This window comes from Choristoneura fumiferana, chromosome 17, assembly GCF_025370935.1.
Source record: "Choristoneura fumiferana chromosome 17, NRCan_CFum_1, whole genome shotgun sequence".
NCBI classification, from domain to species: Eukaryota; Metazoa; Arthropoda; class Insecta; order Lepidoptera; family Tortricidae; genus Choristoneura; species Choristoneura fumiferana.
In genome coordinates, this window is record NC_133488.1 from 15,288,366 (window position 1) to 15,301,708 (window position 13,343).

Here is a 13,343-nt window from a genome sequence, read left to right on the forward strand (position 1 = left end):
AAAAAAATTTAAAACTAATGTGTGAGTATGATCTACTAGCTTTTGCCCGCGACTTCGTCCGCGTGTACTTTAGTTATCAGGGCATAGGTATGTGTTTTTTGGTTCGTGTGCTTCCCGCGAGAACCGAATCTTACTCTAGAAACCGAAGTATATATTCGAAAGTGCACTGTACATAATATTTTGTAAATTAGGTAAAAGATAGATAAAAAAGCATAATCGCACAAAAATTACGCTTCTTTAATATTATTGATTTTAATATGCACAACCCGATGAGTAATCTTTAAGTTAGACTGCATACTTATTAGCAAATTTATTTCACACATCATTTTAAATATCAATTGAATTTCCACATTTTAGTTGTACATTTTGTATAAAAAACCCCCTCCTCCATTGAAGTCGCCAACACCATACCACAGACCATACGGATCATTTTAAATTGTGAGCAGTCATATTTTTAAGTCTAGAAATACGGAAGTTTCATAGAAACTCCCCCCTAATAAGCAGAAAGCTACTTCTTCTTTCTTTATCTTTTTTATTTTTTATCAGGACCCTGTATACCAATTTTCATACATGAGAAAAATTCCATACAATTTTACCCCCTCCCCCATTTTACCCCTTTAGGCGGGATTTGGGTCAATTTTACCTGCACAGATCATTTTTAATTGTAATCGAGAACTTGTATACCTATTTTCATACTTCTAAGTCCAGAAATGAGAAAATTTCCATATAAACTTCACCCACCTATTGTACCTCCTTAGGGGTTGAATTTCTAAAAATCCTTTCTTAGTGCTCACTTACATCATGAAAGGAACCTCTGTAAGTACCAAATTTCAAGTTTCTATGCCCAGCGGTTTGGGCTGTGCGTTGATATATAACCCATGCAGTGAGTCAGGTTTATATATATAGACTACGAATAATAATTTTAATTCGTAGTATATAGATGTTTTAATTATTTGCTCGTATTACAGGCCACACCCGGTAGATGTAAAATGTAACACTTAGGTAGTTACTTTTTATACGTACTATGTAAATGAAGACTGTGATGTTTATGGTACTTCCTATAGAAATTTAATGAATTTAGAAATTTCAATTCAACTTCTGGGATTTGAAATCATTCAGTCGAAGCCGTGCCGTGAGTAAAGGCTTAAGATAAATAGAGTTAGTATGACTACCTATATAATTATTCGAATTTCTCTAAACATGCAGTTGTTAATTTGGATATAATTGCAACTAAATCTTTTTTTATTGTTCTAATTGCCGCACGAAATTAACGCAAATACAACTGTTAGTGATAATAAGCCATCCTCTCAATTTGGTTTGTGCCCATCGTGTGTTATGTAAGGTAGGTATAGTTTTCATAATAAAGACCAACAATGACATTTGTTATGTAAATGGTGGGTTTTGTATAAGAACAATACATAAGGCACTTAGTAATGAGGTAATGACGAAAAACAAAATCTGTGCGTATGAAATCACGGACAATTGTCTTGTAAATTGAAAATTCGATTAGGTAGTCATAACAGTAATCATATTTTACAAATATTTGAAACATCACATGACTGAAGAAGATCGAATTAGGTAGATACATTTTTTTCGTTGTATTGTTACGAAATAAACTTAACCTGACACCTTGCCGATCAGTTTTCAAGTCCAAAATAGTCACGGAGGCAGTAAATAGCTGCAAGTTTTGCCAGAAGCGACATTAGCATTGCATGGGAACTTTACTATTTAGTTTGTTTGAATTCACGTTGAATCATAAAAGATATAGAATGTTCCACGCGTATCTTCTGCAAAAACCTAATCCGGATTTGAGGTCTATTTTGGGATTACAGACTATTATTTTATTACAAGCCGCTCCGACCATTAAAGTTACATTGTTGTCGGTGTTTTTTTTATCAAAATAATGCGCATAAATTGCACAATGCAAGTGCCATTACGAGCATCGATCCCGCGAGTCAAGGCCGTGTCGAGATGACCGGCGCCGGCGCAGGCAGCCGCACAATCGCACGCAATCGTACGTTAGCTTTTTAATTAACTGTCATTGTGATGGGATTACGACACTTTCGCCAGGACCATGAAGTTTGTGGGAATAGAAAGGTTGTCAGTAAAAGAAGGTACGGTAGATGCTTTACGGTTGACTTTTAGAATGCGTTGTAAGGGACATCAACTGCTCGACTCCTCATTGTACCTACTATAGTAAAATAAAAACATTCAATTTATTCACTAGCTTGAAAAATCCCAGTAAGGTCCCGACTGTTGAAGTTTAGTTTAAGTATTGACCTAGTTCTAGACTACTTAGACTTATTTTTACTTTAAAGTTATTATTTAAAATTGTTTAAGACTTATCGCAATTGTTCACAGATAATAACGATAAATAAGAATAGGTAGGTACCAATTTTAATCCTTGTCATTCCCATGGAATTTACTTAGGTTATAATAGGCCACTAATGGGCAACCCAAGCCTAGGGAATAGAGTCAGATACAAATTAGCGTCTCTCACGTCTTAAAATTTTTCATTCCGCGGAAAGTGCGTGAAGCCATTGAGATTAGCCGTCATCCGAATTTTAACCGGGATAGTGGTTGGACGGTACCTCCGAGTTGGAAAACGGTGCGTGTTAAATACACGTGCTGCGTCATCGGTGAGTGTGAGTGAACGTAACTTTGCAGAGTGATGTTGTTAGTGTTATGTGCTACCCTTTAGTTATAATGAAAATGACGATGAAACGCGGGTAGTTGTGTGCCAGTGTCAGTTTGGTCGGGTAGTCGCGCGACCAGAGCGGCGGCGGCGCGCAATGCGCGTGTTGCAGCAGCCGCCGAATCGCGTTGCTTCTAAGAGGAAGGGCTACGGATTAGCCCAAAACAATGTCGGGCTAAACTCGATTTAAGACGTGAGTTATCCGGGTCAATATATTTAATATGAGTGAGTCTCACGGTAGTTGAATGTGCAAAATATCAAAGAAATAACCTACAGGTAGCATAAAATTTTAACCAATTGAAATTGTACCCTAAGCACACTGTTTTGTTTTATGAAAAAATCAACTTAGTTACGCTAATTTTCTTTAATATCGGTGACATGATACTGATTGCGGTTGAGACGCTAGTAGAACTATTCATTACCAAAGACTGCATTTGCTTAGACAGGAAATCAAAGTTTTTTTGTTATTATTACTAAAACGTAAAAATATGTGCGATATTCATCAGGCAACCTTGGCATTAGTTTTAATTATGAACTACTAAAAATAAATTCAGATTATGTATGTTCTTTTTATTAAAATAACTAGGATTTGAATTATAGTAGTTTATGTGTTTCACTTGAAAAAATAGATGCTGTAAAACGACTTGTCCTTTCTTTTCCTATAATTTCATTTGTCATTTTATAACAATGTTTACCATAAAATATATCTAGCGTTTTAGGATTTATTTAAATGTCAACATATCATGAATTAAAAAGGTTAGGTTAGTTTTATGAAAATAAGTTATGACAAATGAATTATGGAAATCGTACATAATTGCATATGAAATTCGGGCAAACGACTAGAGAATAGTGAAACAGACATTTAAATTTCTACGTAGTAGGTAAGTTTTTGAAACGCCGTATCTAGTTTACAGTTACGATATATGTGTTGCAATATAGTTTATTGAAAATGCAAAGGTCATTGACTAGATACACTAATATCTTCGATTTTGCGTATCAAGGTCTCCTACGACGCGCTATGTTGAAGGTCTTGTGCTAACCGCATAACTTTACATTATTCACGCAAAAAGTACCTATATAAAGTATCAAGGGTGCAGTTTGTAATAAGCTATTTGAGTAGAACCAGCGGAACGTGGCGGCATGAAATGGCGGCAAATAAGAAAAAAAATAAAACTTACAGGTAGTCAGGTGGCCACACACAAGTGCGCAAACATTTGTAGGTATATTGTATACAATGAAACGAAAATATTCTCAAAAAAAATGATTTTGTTTCTTCATTCAGAATGATTTGAGCCATAGTCAAAGAAAGGAAAAGAAAATCTAAAATACACCAATACTTAATACGACTTAATATCTAAAAGACCTATTCTCATAATCCTATCTTAAGAAATTCAAAATCCAATTGAAAGCATAATAGAGCCGTTTCAAGATACCTACCAAAATTTTTTTTTAGTTAAGATTTTAGAGAGTATATACATACTCGTATATAAATAGGTAGGTACAGGGAGGGAAAAACGGACACCATGTGGACGACAACTACCTTCAATATTGGAAATATTAAATATTGTAGGTACTTATGCATTTATATTTAAAAATTTGTCTGGTTTCGTCGGGAATCGAATAGGTCAAATACGACGAAAAAAATGAAGTCATGTTTTATTCGATACAGATTGAAAATGTCATTGATAGTGAATATTTATCTACAACACATACAAAAACTTTTAAACTTAATATGACGTGTTTATGACGCTTACAAATTAGTAATCCGTATCATATTAGTTCTGCTATGCTATATGTGTTTTGCGCCAATAGTTCAGCTATTACCATATGACGTTAACACATCATTAAGTCAAGTTAATCATTACAATTCGTCTTGCAAGAACACTAATGAAATGGCGATGACGCTTTTGGGTAGTAAATTAGTAATTAATTTATGTGATTTGAGGAAATTCAAGAGACCTTTTAGTCATACAAAAAAGCCGTCAAGTGTCAGTTGTACATTCACAACACAAGTGTTCTGCACAAATTATTCAGCACATAACCTAACCAACAAACAGTTGTAAAACCCCCGACATTGTCAATTCGAAATTGTATATCTCAAAAACGGCTTAACCCATTTTTATAAAACATGTCTAAGAACCATCGCTAGAAACCCTGCTTTCAAATTAAAAAAACTGCATTCAAATCGGTTCACCCGTTTAAGAGCTACATTAAACTTAGAAATGATAATGTGTTTTAAATCTTTTCCAAGTTGGCTAGGTTATTTACACGATTACTTGATATCCGATTCATTCAGGTCTTATTCCTAGTACCTCGTGTGCTTAAACTAGATAATCCTGCATCTCATGAACTTTTCGGAGGAAAAAACTCGTTAGTATATTAGTTTATGTTATTTAGAAAATAAATAGCGCACTTAGTGTAGGATAAGGCTGTTTGCATAAATGGTGTGTTCGTATTTTCTGCCCTCCTTAGCCGAAAGACGGTATCTAAAAAAAAAGCTTTTCCGTCATTTACACCATGTGATGCAGAATGTTTTAAGCTACACAATAGTTTTAATAACTCAAAAGTGTTTTTTTAGAGATAGCGCCTTTTGGCTTAGGAGGGCAGTTTTGATTATTCGAATCAAGATTCGAACATAATATATTAAAATCGATGTATTCGCTAAAGTTTAAATAAAAAGAAAGTTCGACTGAAAGAGTGTTCTTCTTAAAATAGGGCTCTTTCAGGTATTAAGGACCTTCATTCCTTACAGTAGCCATCTATTAGTGAAACAACTTTTAAAATACATTCCGTTTCAGTTGTTTCAGAGACACCTTTTTATGTTATAAATTGATCGCCAATACCGCTACAATTCGTACAATCACATCCACTTATAAAACAGCTATCAATTCGTGCTAAGGGTTATTACATCAGTTTCGTGTCGGACAAGTTTCGCCAACTTAACGACGCGAACGTCAATATCTCCCCGCCAAATATGGACATCCCTGAAGTCGCGTATCGGAAAGGAGAAAAATGAGCCAATTATCCCCTAAACATAGTCTGTATGTAGAAGTGTCAATGACCCTTGTTCGGCTGCGATACTTGCAATCGAATAGGGACCGGCTGATATAGGGGTCTTGCTGATGATACGCCTTTATTGAATTAGAGGTAATTTAAGCAGTTAAGTGTACGTACAGTGAAGTGTAAAGCGAGGCTCTGTAATTTTGCAAGTTACTACTGTGCTATGTAAACTTAGACACCAACAACTAATGTTACGTAGGTTATGGTCTGTCCCAGAATTCGAGATACTAAAATGACAGTCTGAAATGTCAAACGTAAAAATAATGTGGCCAGCATAAAAGGAACAGTGCTGCTCCGTGATTTCGGTTTCTTAAATAACCGATAAAATGTTTATTTTACGATAGCAAATATAACATTAATGCATTCAATATTCTACTTTCCATTTTACTTTATCATACGATAAAGTGATGAAATCTAAGCACAGGTAAAAATACAGTGTTCATCACTTAGTGCCAACGTAAAAAATAATACAGAGGGGCTACTACAAAAGTAGAAAAACGAAGTTCATATGGCACCGTCCCTTTCACTCGCGTATTGAATGAGATAAGCGTCAGCGGGACGGCAACATACGAAGTTCGAGTTTTGCATTTCTTAGTTAGGGCCAGCAGGGCTACTACGAAATTCGAAAATCGAAGTTCGTGTCGTTCCGTCCTTCTGACACTACTATTTAATTTAATACGTAAGTGAGAGGGACGTTATGGTACGAACTTTGATTTTCGAATTCCGGAGTAGGCCCTCAGATATCACACAACGTCATTGTTCATGTTTTTCGTATTCAAGTGGTATTCAACCGATTTTCGTTACTTTACTCGTATTGTCATCGGATGTGATCAGTGCGTTTTCTCGTGTTTTTATTTAGATATTCATATCATAGAATAATAAATCAAATATTCATTATTTTCATATTATTTAGTTAATGTAAAACTTACTTAGGATGAAATTGAAACTTAAACATCAACATCTATAAAAAGTAGAAATATCTCGAAAACGGTCGCATTTTTATTAGACCTTTTTTACCTTTTCTAGAATGTCCTAAGTGCCCTACATTTTAGTACATCACGGATCCGTTCATATCTTAATATTTTACGACATACATACATAGGTACCTACAAAATCTTTCGGTAATAACCGGTTGCGGCACATCACTATTTATGAGACGCAAAAAACAGGTAACACATGAAACGTCATTTTAGTATCTCGAATTCTGGGACAGACCATAGGTATGTCTAACATCGTAACATCGTGTTAAAGTTCTTTGTGGTAAGACCACTTAGCTTAGTTCGATTTTTACTTAAATATACCTACGTACAAGCCGTGGTGGCCTAGTGGTTTGACCTATGGCCTCTCAAGCAGAGGGTCGTGGGTTCAAACCCCGGCTCGCACCTCTGACTTTTTCGAAATTCATGTGCGGAATTACATTTCAAATTTACCACGAGCTTTGCGGTGAAGGAAAACATCGTGAGGAAACCTGCACAAACCTGCGAAGCAATTCAATGGTGCGTGTGAAGTTCCCAATCCGCACTGGGCCCGCGTGGGAACTATGGCCCAAGCCCTCTTGTTCTGAGAGGAGGCCTGTGCCCAGCAGTGGGACGTATATAGGCTGGGATGGATGGTGATACCTACGTAACTAGGACAAGAGGAAAAAACCGGCCAAGCGCGAGTCCGACTCGCACACCTTGCTACCAATGGTATTTATAGATACTGTTATTTTAAAACCTATTTAAAAGTGTTCTGTAAGGCTGGAAGCCTTGTTCGAAGTTTGAACGTTTAAAAATAATAAACGAACACTTGCAATGGGTTTAGTAGTTCAGTTGTATATATATAATCCTTCAGCCAAAGATAAATTGAATAAAAGTGAAAAGCAAAAGTATACGTTTTTTACTTTCCACTTTTATTCAATGTTTTCTCTTTGGCTGAAAGATTACATACACCTAAACTACTAAACCATCTAAGACTAAACCCATGGCAAGTGTTCGTCTATTAATTTTAAATGTTCAAACTTCGAACAAGAGCAAGCCATACAGAACACTTGTAAATCGAGGGTTCGATCTAATACTCGTAATTTATAAAAAAATCAGATTTAAGCTTCTAAGTACACAGTGTTCTTTTTTTCAACAGTCAATTATTTCGACTTATCGGGTTTAACCAGGGAACCCTTGAAACAGGGTTTAACATACAGTACAGACCTATCTATGAATATCTTGTGTTAGCCGAGCCCCTTTCCTAATTTTAGATAGTTTTTACTTTAGTGGTTTATAGGTTACAACGTGAGTTACTGGTAACCATAGTCTTATGTCCATTAGCCGTCATATCTCCAGTTAAGTAAATTTTGGTTTGCAAATACTTAACCGGAGATTTGGCGGCTGGATTAATATTATTTATCATTATCTCACGACATGTCCAATAATATTATTCATACAGTTTTGAAGGCAATTATGAAGTCACGTAATGAATTATTGAGGTATTATTTACAACACGATAACTACACTGGTGCAATATATGTACGAAGACATATCAAGCAATATTTTAGTGCATTACATGAGATTACATGCACGGACAGTTAAAGTATTTAAGTAACTTGGTGCAACTCAATAACATAAGTAATTAGAAGTCTATTTTTTACTCACTTCCAGCGGCTACATAATAATTAATGTGTCTATTTAATATGAGGGAGCTAAAAAAACTGCAGCTTTGAATCTTCCTGTATTCAAACTCGGCAATTATCTATTTATTTATTATTCAATGATATATCGCTTAACTCGACTGTCAGATGCTATGCATGTTTTATTTAATCTAAAAGTACCGTATGATCACGAATTACCGAAGAAGGTAATGGGTTATTAAAATAACGTGACCTTTTCAAAATTTAGGTACACGCACCATCACCACCACTATCGTCTTTATCTGCGCATTTTCCATATTAAAAATGGTCCTTCGTGTTATTCATATTATCCTGTCCTATGTGGAGCCAGAGAGAGAACTTTAGTGTGCCTTACCCAAATCCTTTGAACCGTTTTCGCGGGATGGAGTAACATACATCTAAACTTTCTCATTTATAGTAGGTATTACTATTCGTATTTATAAACAGTTTTTTTATTTAATTCTCACTCTCGCGATCATATGATCGGATTCAATAAATGTTAAAAACAATATTATTGAATTGACTACCGGGTAGCCTCGTCTAGGTTGGTTATAAATCAGCGGGGACAGGGGAGTATTATTTATAGGGGCAAAAGCAAAACAGTGTTTCATGCATGAGACGGTACGTGAAATGGGAAAGATATCATCAGCTGGTTCATTGGTTCATACCCAAATGATTAATTTCCGACTGTTCCAATTATGTTTTTTTTAACTGTAAGTAAATACTACTACAATCCTCCTGAAATCAGGATTGTTATATAACAAAGCTGACCTAATCTATAGGGTTCTACAGGATAGTCCTGCTGACAATACTCTATATCCTGTATAGATTAGTTTGAGAAATAGTAGATTGATAATCAAAGGGTGGAAAGTGGCCCATTTCACCCGAGATATTTCAGGCGCTCGAACGAAGTGAGAGCGCCAATAGTTCGAGGGGAAATGGGTAATTTCACTCGAGTTAGACACTCTACTTTTCATTTCGACTGTGAAGAAAGTAAAATACTACAAAAAAATGAGAATAATAATAAATTGAATTTACTTATATCCAACCTCCAATGGTACCTTTTCGACCTGGCCACTTGCCACGGCCGACTATAAAAAAAAATCGAGTTGGTCACGACCAAGGAGCTTATATACAAAACTGGAGGTTGAACGACGAACGAAGAAGTTTGACCTTTATTACTTATTTATATATTCCATCTCTTTATTTCACATTTCACGAATTAATTTCATCTCTATCTTAACCTAACTAAAGAAAGAGATGGAATATGTTCGTGACGTAATAAAGATCAAATTTCATCGGCGTTCAACCTCCAGTGTTGTATATAATATAAGCTCCTTGGTCACGACGTTCATCTTGATAGCCATGCCGAAACATGAAAAAAAATGTCATTGACGTAACCCAATTATCTTCGACTCGGGGGCTAATCGAAAAATTAAAAAAAATATACTTTCCACCCTAGAGATGAAAACGCAATTTTCCACCCGACACTACTCATGAAAATTAAACTTTCGGAACAGGAGAGATGAAAAAAAAATAGTTCATCCATGTGAAACAGTTGAGAAATGAATCATTTGCGAAAAGTCATCATTGTCATGTCGGCCGAAAGACGTCCACTGCTGGACACAAGACACTTAGACCGTTCTTGTGCTTTCCGCATCCACCGCGATCCCGCGATCTTAACCAGGTCGTCGCTCCATCTTGTTGGAGGTGTACCGACAGCTCGTCTCCCGGTACGCGGACGCCATTCGAGAACCTTCTGACCCCATCGGCCTGATGGCTGGTCGATGTCCTGCGAGCAACGTGCCCCGCCCACTGCCACTTCAGTTTCGCAATTTTTCGGGGTATGTCGGTAAGCTTAGTTCTACTGCGGATATCATCATTTCTCATTCTATCCCGCAGAGAAATCCCGAGCATAGCCCTCTCCATAGCCGTTTGACGTTTCATTAAAAACAAACATGCCAAATTTCATGACTCTAAGCCTAGCGGTTGTTGTTGTTGTTTCTTTAAAAAAATATGGCTCTGTCCATCGGAGGACAATTTTGCCAGTGTCCAGTTGTTTTTGCCGTTGTACGGTAAAAAAAATCTAGAAAACGAAATATGAGAGGTAATGGTGGATGAACGATGACAGCGCGAATCCTAGCGGTTGTTATTTAACGATTTTATCCCTATCCCGTCAGAATATCGAAATAACTTCAAAATTCAAATTCAAATGATTTATTCAGTAAATAGGCCGCAATGGGCACTTTTACACGTCATTTTTGAAACTACCGGCGCTTTCTGAAAGACCATCATTGCCAAGAAGAATGCGCCGCAAGAAACTTGGCAGAAAGTCTTATTTTTTCAAAATAAAATAATTACAAATAAAATACTTAAAAAGTACAGTATACAATTAAAGAAAAAATACAAAATAATAATAATACAGGGATGTATGGGGTCCCTTGGTTACAAAACTAAACACTAACTATATCTACGTTCAGTGGAAGTGTAGAATGCTTCCACCGTCATAAATAAAATAAAAAAACTGAAATATACATTTCAGGTATTCAGGTCAAGTAACCATATTATTATTATTATTATACAGCCTTAAATATAGCAAGGGGATGTATAAAGTCCCTGAGTTAATAAAAAAAAATAGAAAAATAAGAAGTACCTTTTTTTTTTTTTTTATTTGACTGGATGGCAAACGAGCAAATGGGTCTCCAGATGGTAAGAGATCACCACCGCCCATAAACATCTGCAACACCAGGGGTATTGCAGACGCGTTGCCAACCTAGAGGCCTAAGATGGGATACCTCACGTGCCAGTAATTTCACCGGCTGTCTTACTCTCCACGCCGAAACACAACAGTGCAAGCACTGCTGCTTCACGGCAGGATTAGCGAGCAAGATGGTGGTAGCAATCCGGGCGGACCTTGCACAAGGTCCTACCACCTGCAAACCTACCCGTGTTATTCCAGATGTCCAGCCTATGTTCATACCAAATTTCTTCCCAATCCGTCCAGTCGTTTTAGCGTGAACGAGAAACAAACATTACACACACGCACACACACATACTCACAAACTTTCGCATTTATAATATTAGTAGGATATTTGTTTTCACGTTTCACGCACGTGCTCTGGTGTATTCTAGAGAGTTGATTTCACGTTGGATTGTAGTCAAACTAGCCACGGACGGAAGTCTCAAAACATAACGGTGTCCTCACCAACGGGACCCTGCACAGGCCTCATTCATCGGATTTGTCAGTCAGCCTGTCAACAACCGATACAGTAAAGCCTATATATTCAATGTACTCTGTGAGTAAAGCTGTGGTTAAGCCATCGCCAGCTTATATACAAGATTGACAGTAATTCTGTATATTTGGCTCTCGGCATGTTTACTGCGTTAAGAGGTCTAACATCGTGCGTGTACTGCGAGTATGGAAACCGCACCCTACGGGACACAGGTGCGGGAGATAATTCTGTCATTCTGTTGTATGTATGTATGTAAACTCTTTATTGCACATAAAGATAAAAATACAAATACACAGAGAGGAGAACAAAGGCGAGCTTATCCCTAAAAAGGGATCTCTTCCAGCTAACCTAGAGGTGAGGTGGTGAGGTTCTGTTAAGGGTGGATTGGATCCAGCTTTATAGCCTGTCAGACGGGGGAGGGGAGACTGGTTTAACTATTATTTCACAAATAAAACATTTAAACCTCTTTATTGTAAAATAACATTAATCAAACAACAAAATCAATTCTTCTCTATTGTTGCAGTAATATATTAATTTTAATGAAATCAATGAGTGTAGAAAAATAACTACTGTTGTTCTAGACCCACCCCAGTGGATTCTCCCTTGCGTTTAACTCTTGTGCCGAAATAAATATCGTGGGTCAATTTACATTAATTAACCCGGCTCCAAACTGAGCTTTGTAATGGTACAAGACACCAGACAAGCCTGCATAGTAGTAGCATACCATGGAAGAGGCATATCCAACAGTGGACTGACACCGACTGCATGATGATGATCTGTGATTCGAGTATATTCCTTAACCTTGGGTACTGTAGGAACTAGGCTGTATACCGCTGGCAGGTGGTAAAACTGACCACCTGGCAGGTTAGATTAATCTAGTTTTATATAAACTGATAGGTTTTTTTATATTATGTTTCTAGAATATAACTTTAAAAACAGTTTGACAGCGGTATACATGCCGGAGCGCAGATTGCTCCCGATAGCCTAAGCGGCTGGTGCTATGCTATGTAAATGTATTTTTAAGCTCTGAAATAAATCCAAATGATTGAAGAAGTTGTTTATTTTGAACTAAGTTTAAAGTCACGCGCGTTGATCCCCAGTACCTAAGCTCTTACCTAGTTACAGTCCCCACAAGTGGTGGAGTTAGGCGCGGTCGGTGTACTTTTTATGTTTTAGCTATCGCTTCAGAGGACGACGGAGTACCGCAGCGATTCCAGCGGTCTATGGACAATTGTTAAGAAAAGACGAGCTTTGATGACAAAAAAGCGCATGAAAAGTGAAGCAATTTGGTAAATGTATCGATTTTTGAGGAAGCAACTGTGAGTTATTTTATTTTTTCTCTATCCCAGTGTTTTAATAGAATTTGCGGGCAGATAAATTTTATTACGAAGAAGAAAAGAAGATGGCAGAAAAATTCGCAGGATATTCGGATGTGGACGATTTTATCCACCAGTTTGAAACTATTGCGATCATAAAGAATTGGTCCGCAGATCAGAAGCGAGTAGCGATCGCACTCTACTTAGAAGGGCCTGCGTTGTCCTGGTACAAGGCCAATTTCACGACGTTGGAGTCGTATGATTTAATAAAGAAGGGATTAGTAGAACAATTCCCGTCGCAAGAAGACTATGCACAGTCTTTTTATTATAGAAAGCAGGAGCCGAAAGAACCGCTACTATCATTTTATTATGACCTAGAGAAATTAGCGTTGAAAGCA

General features: G+C 36.9%; 1 protein-coding gene across 1 annotated transcript in view; it reads left to right on the forward strand.

The window, feature by feature from the left end:
• Positions 1-13,343, forward strand: part of S6KL (ribosomal protein S6 kinase like) — an 88,563-nt gene that overhangs the window by 61,676 nt on the left and 13,544 nt on the right. The gene's annotated exons all lie outside the window — the stretch shown is intronic.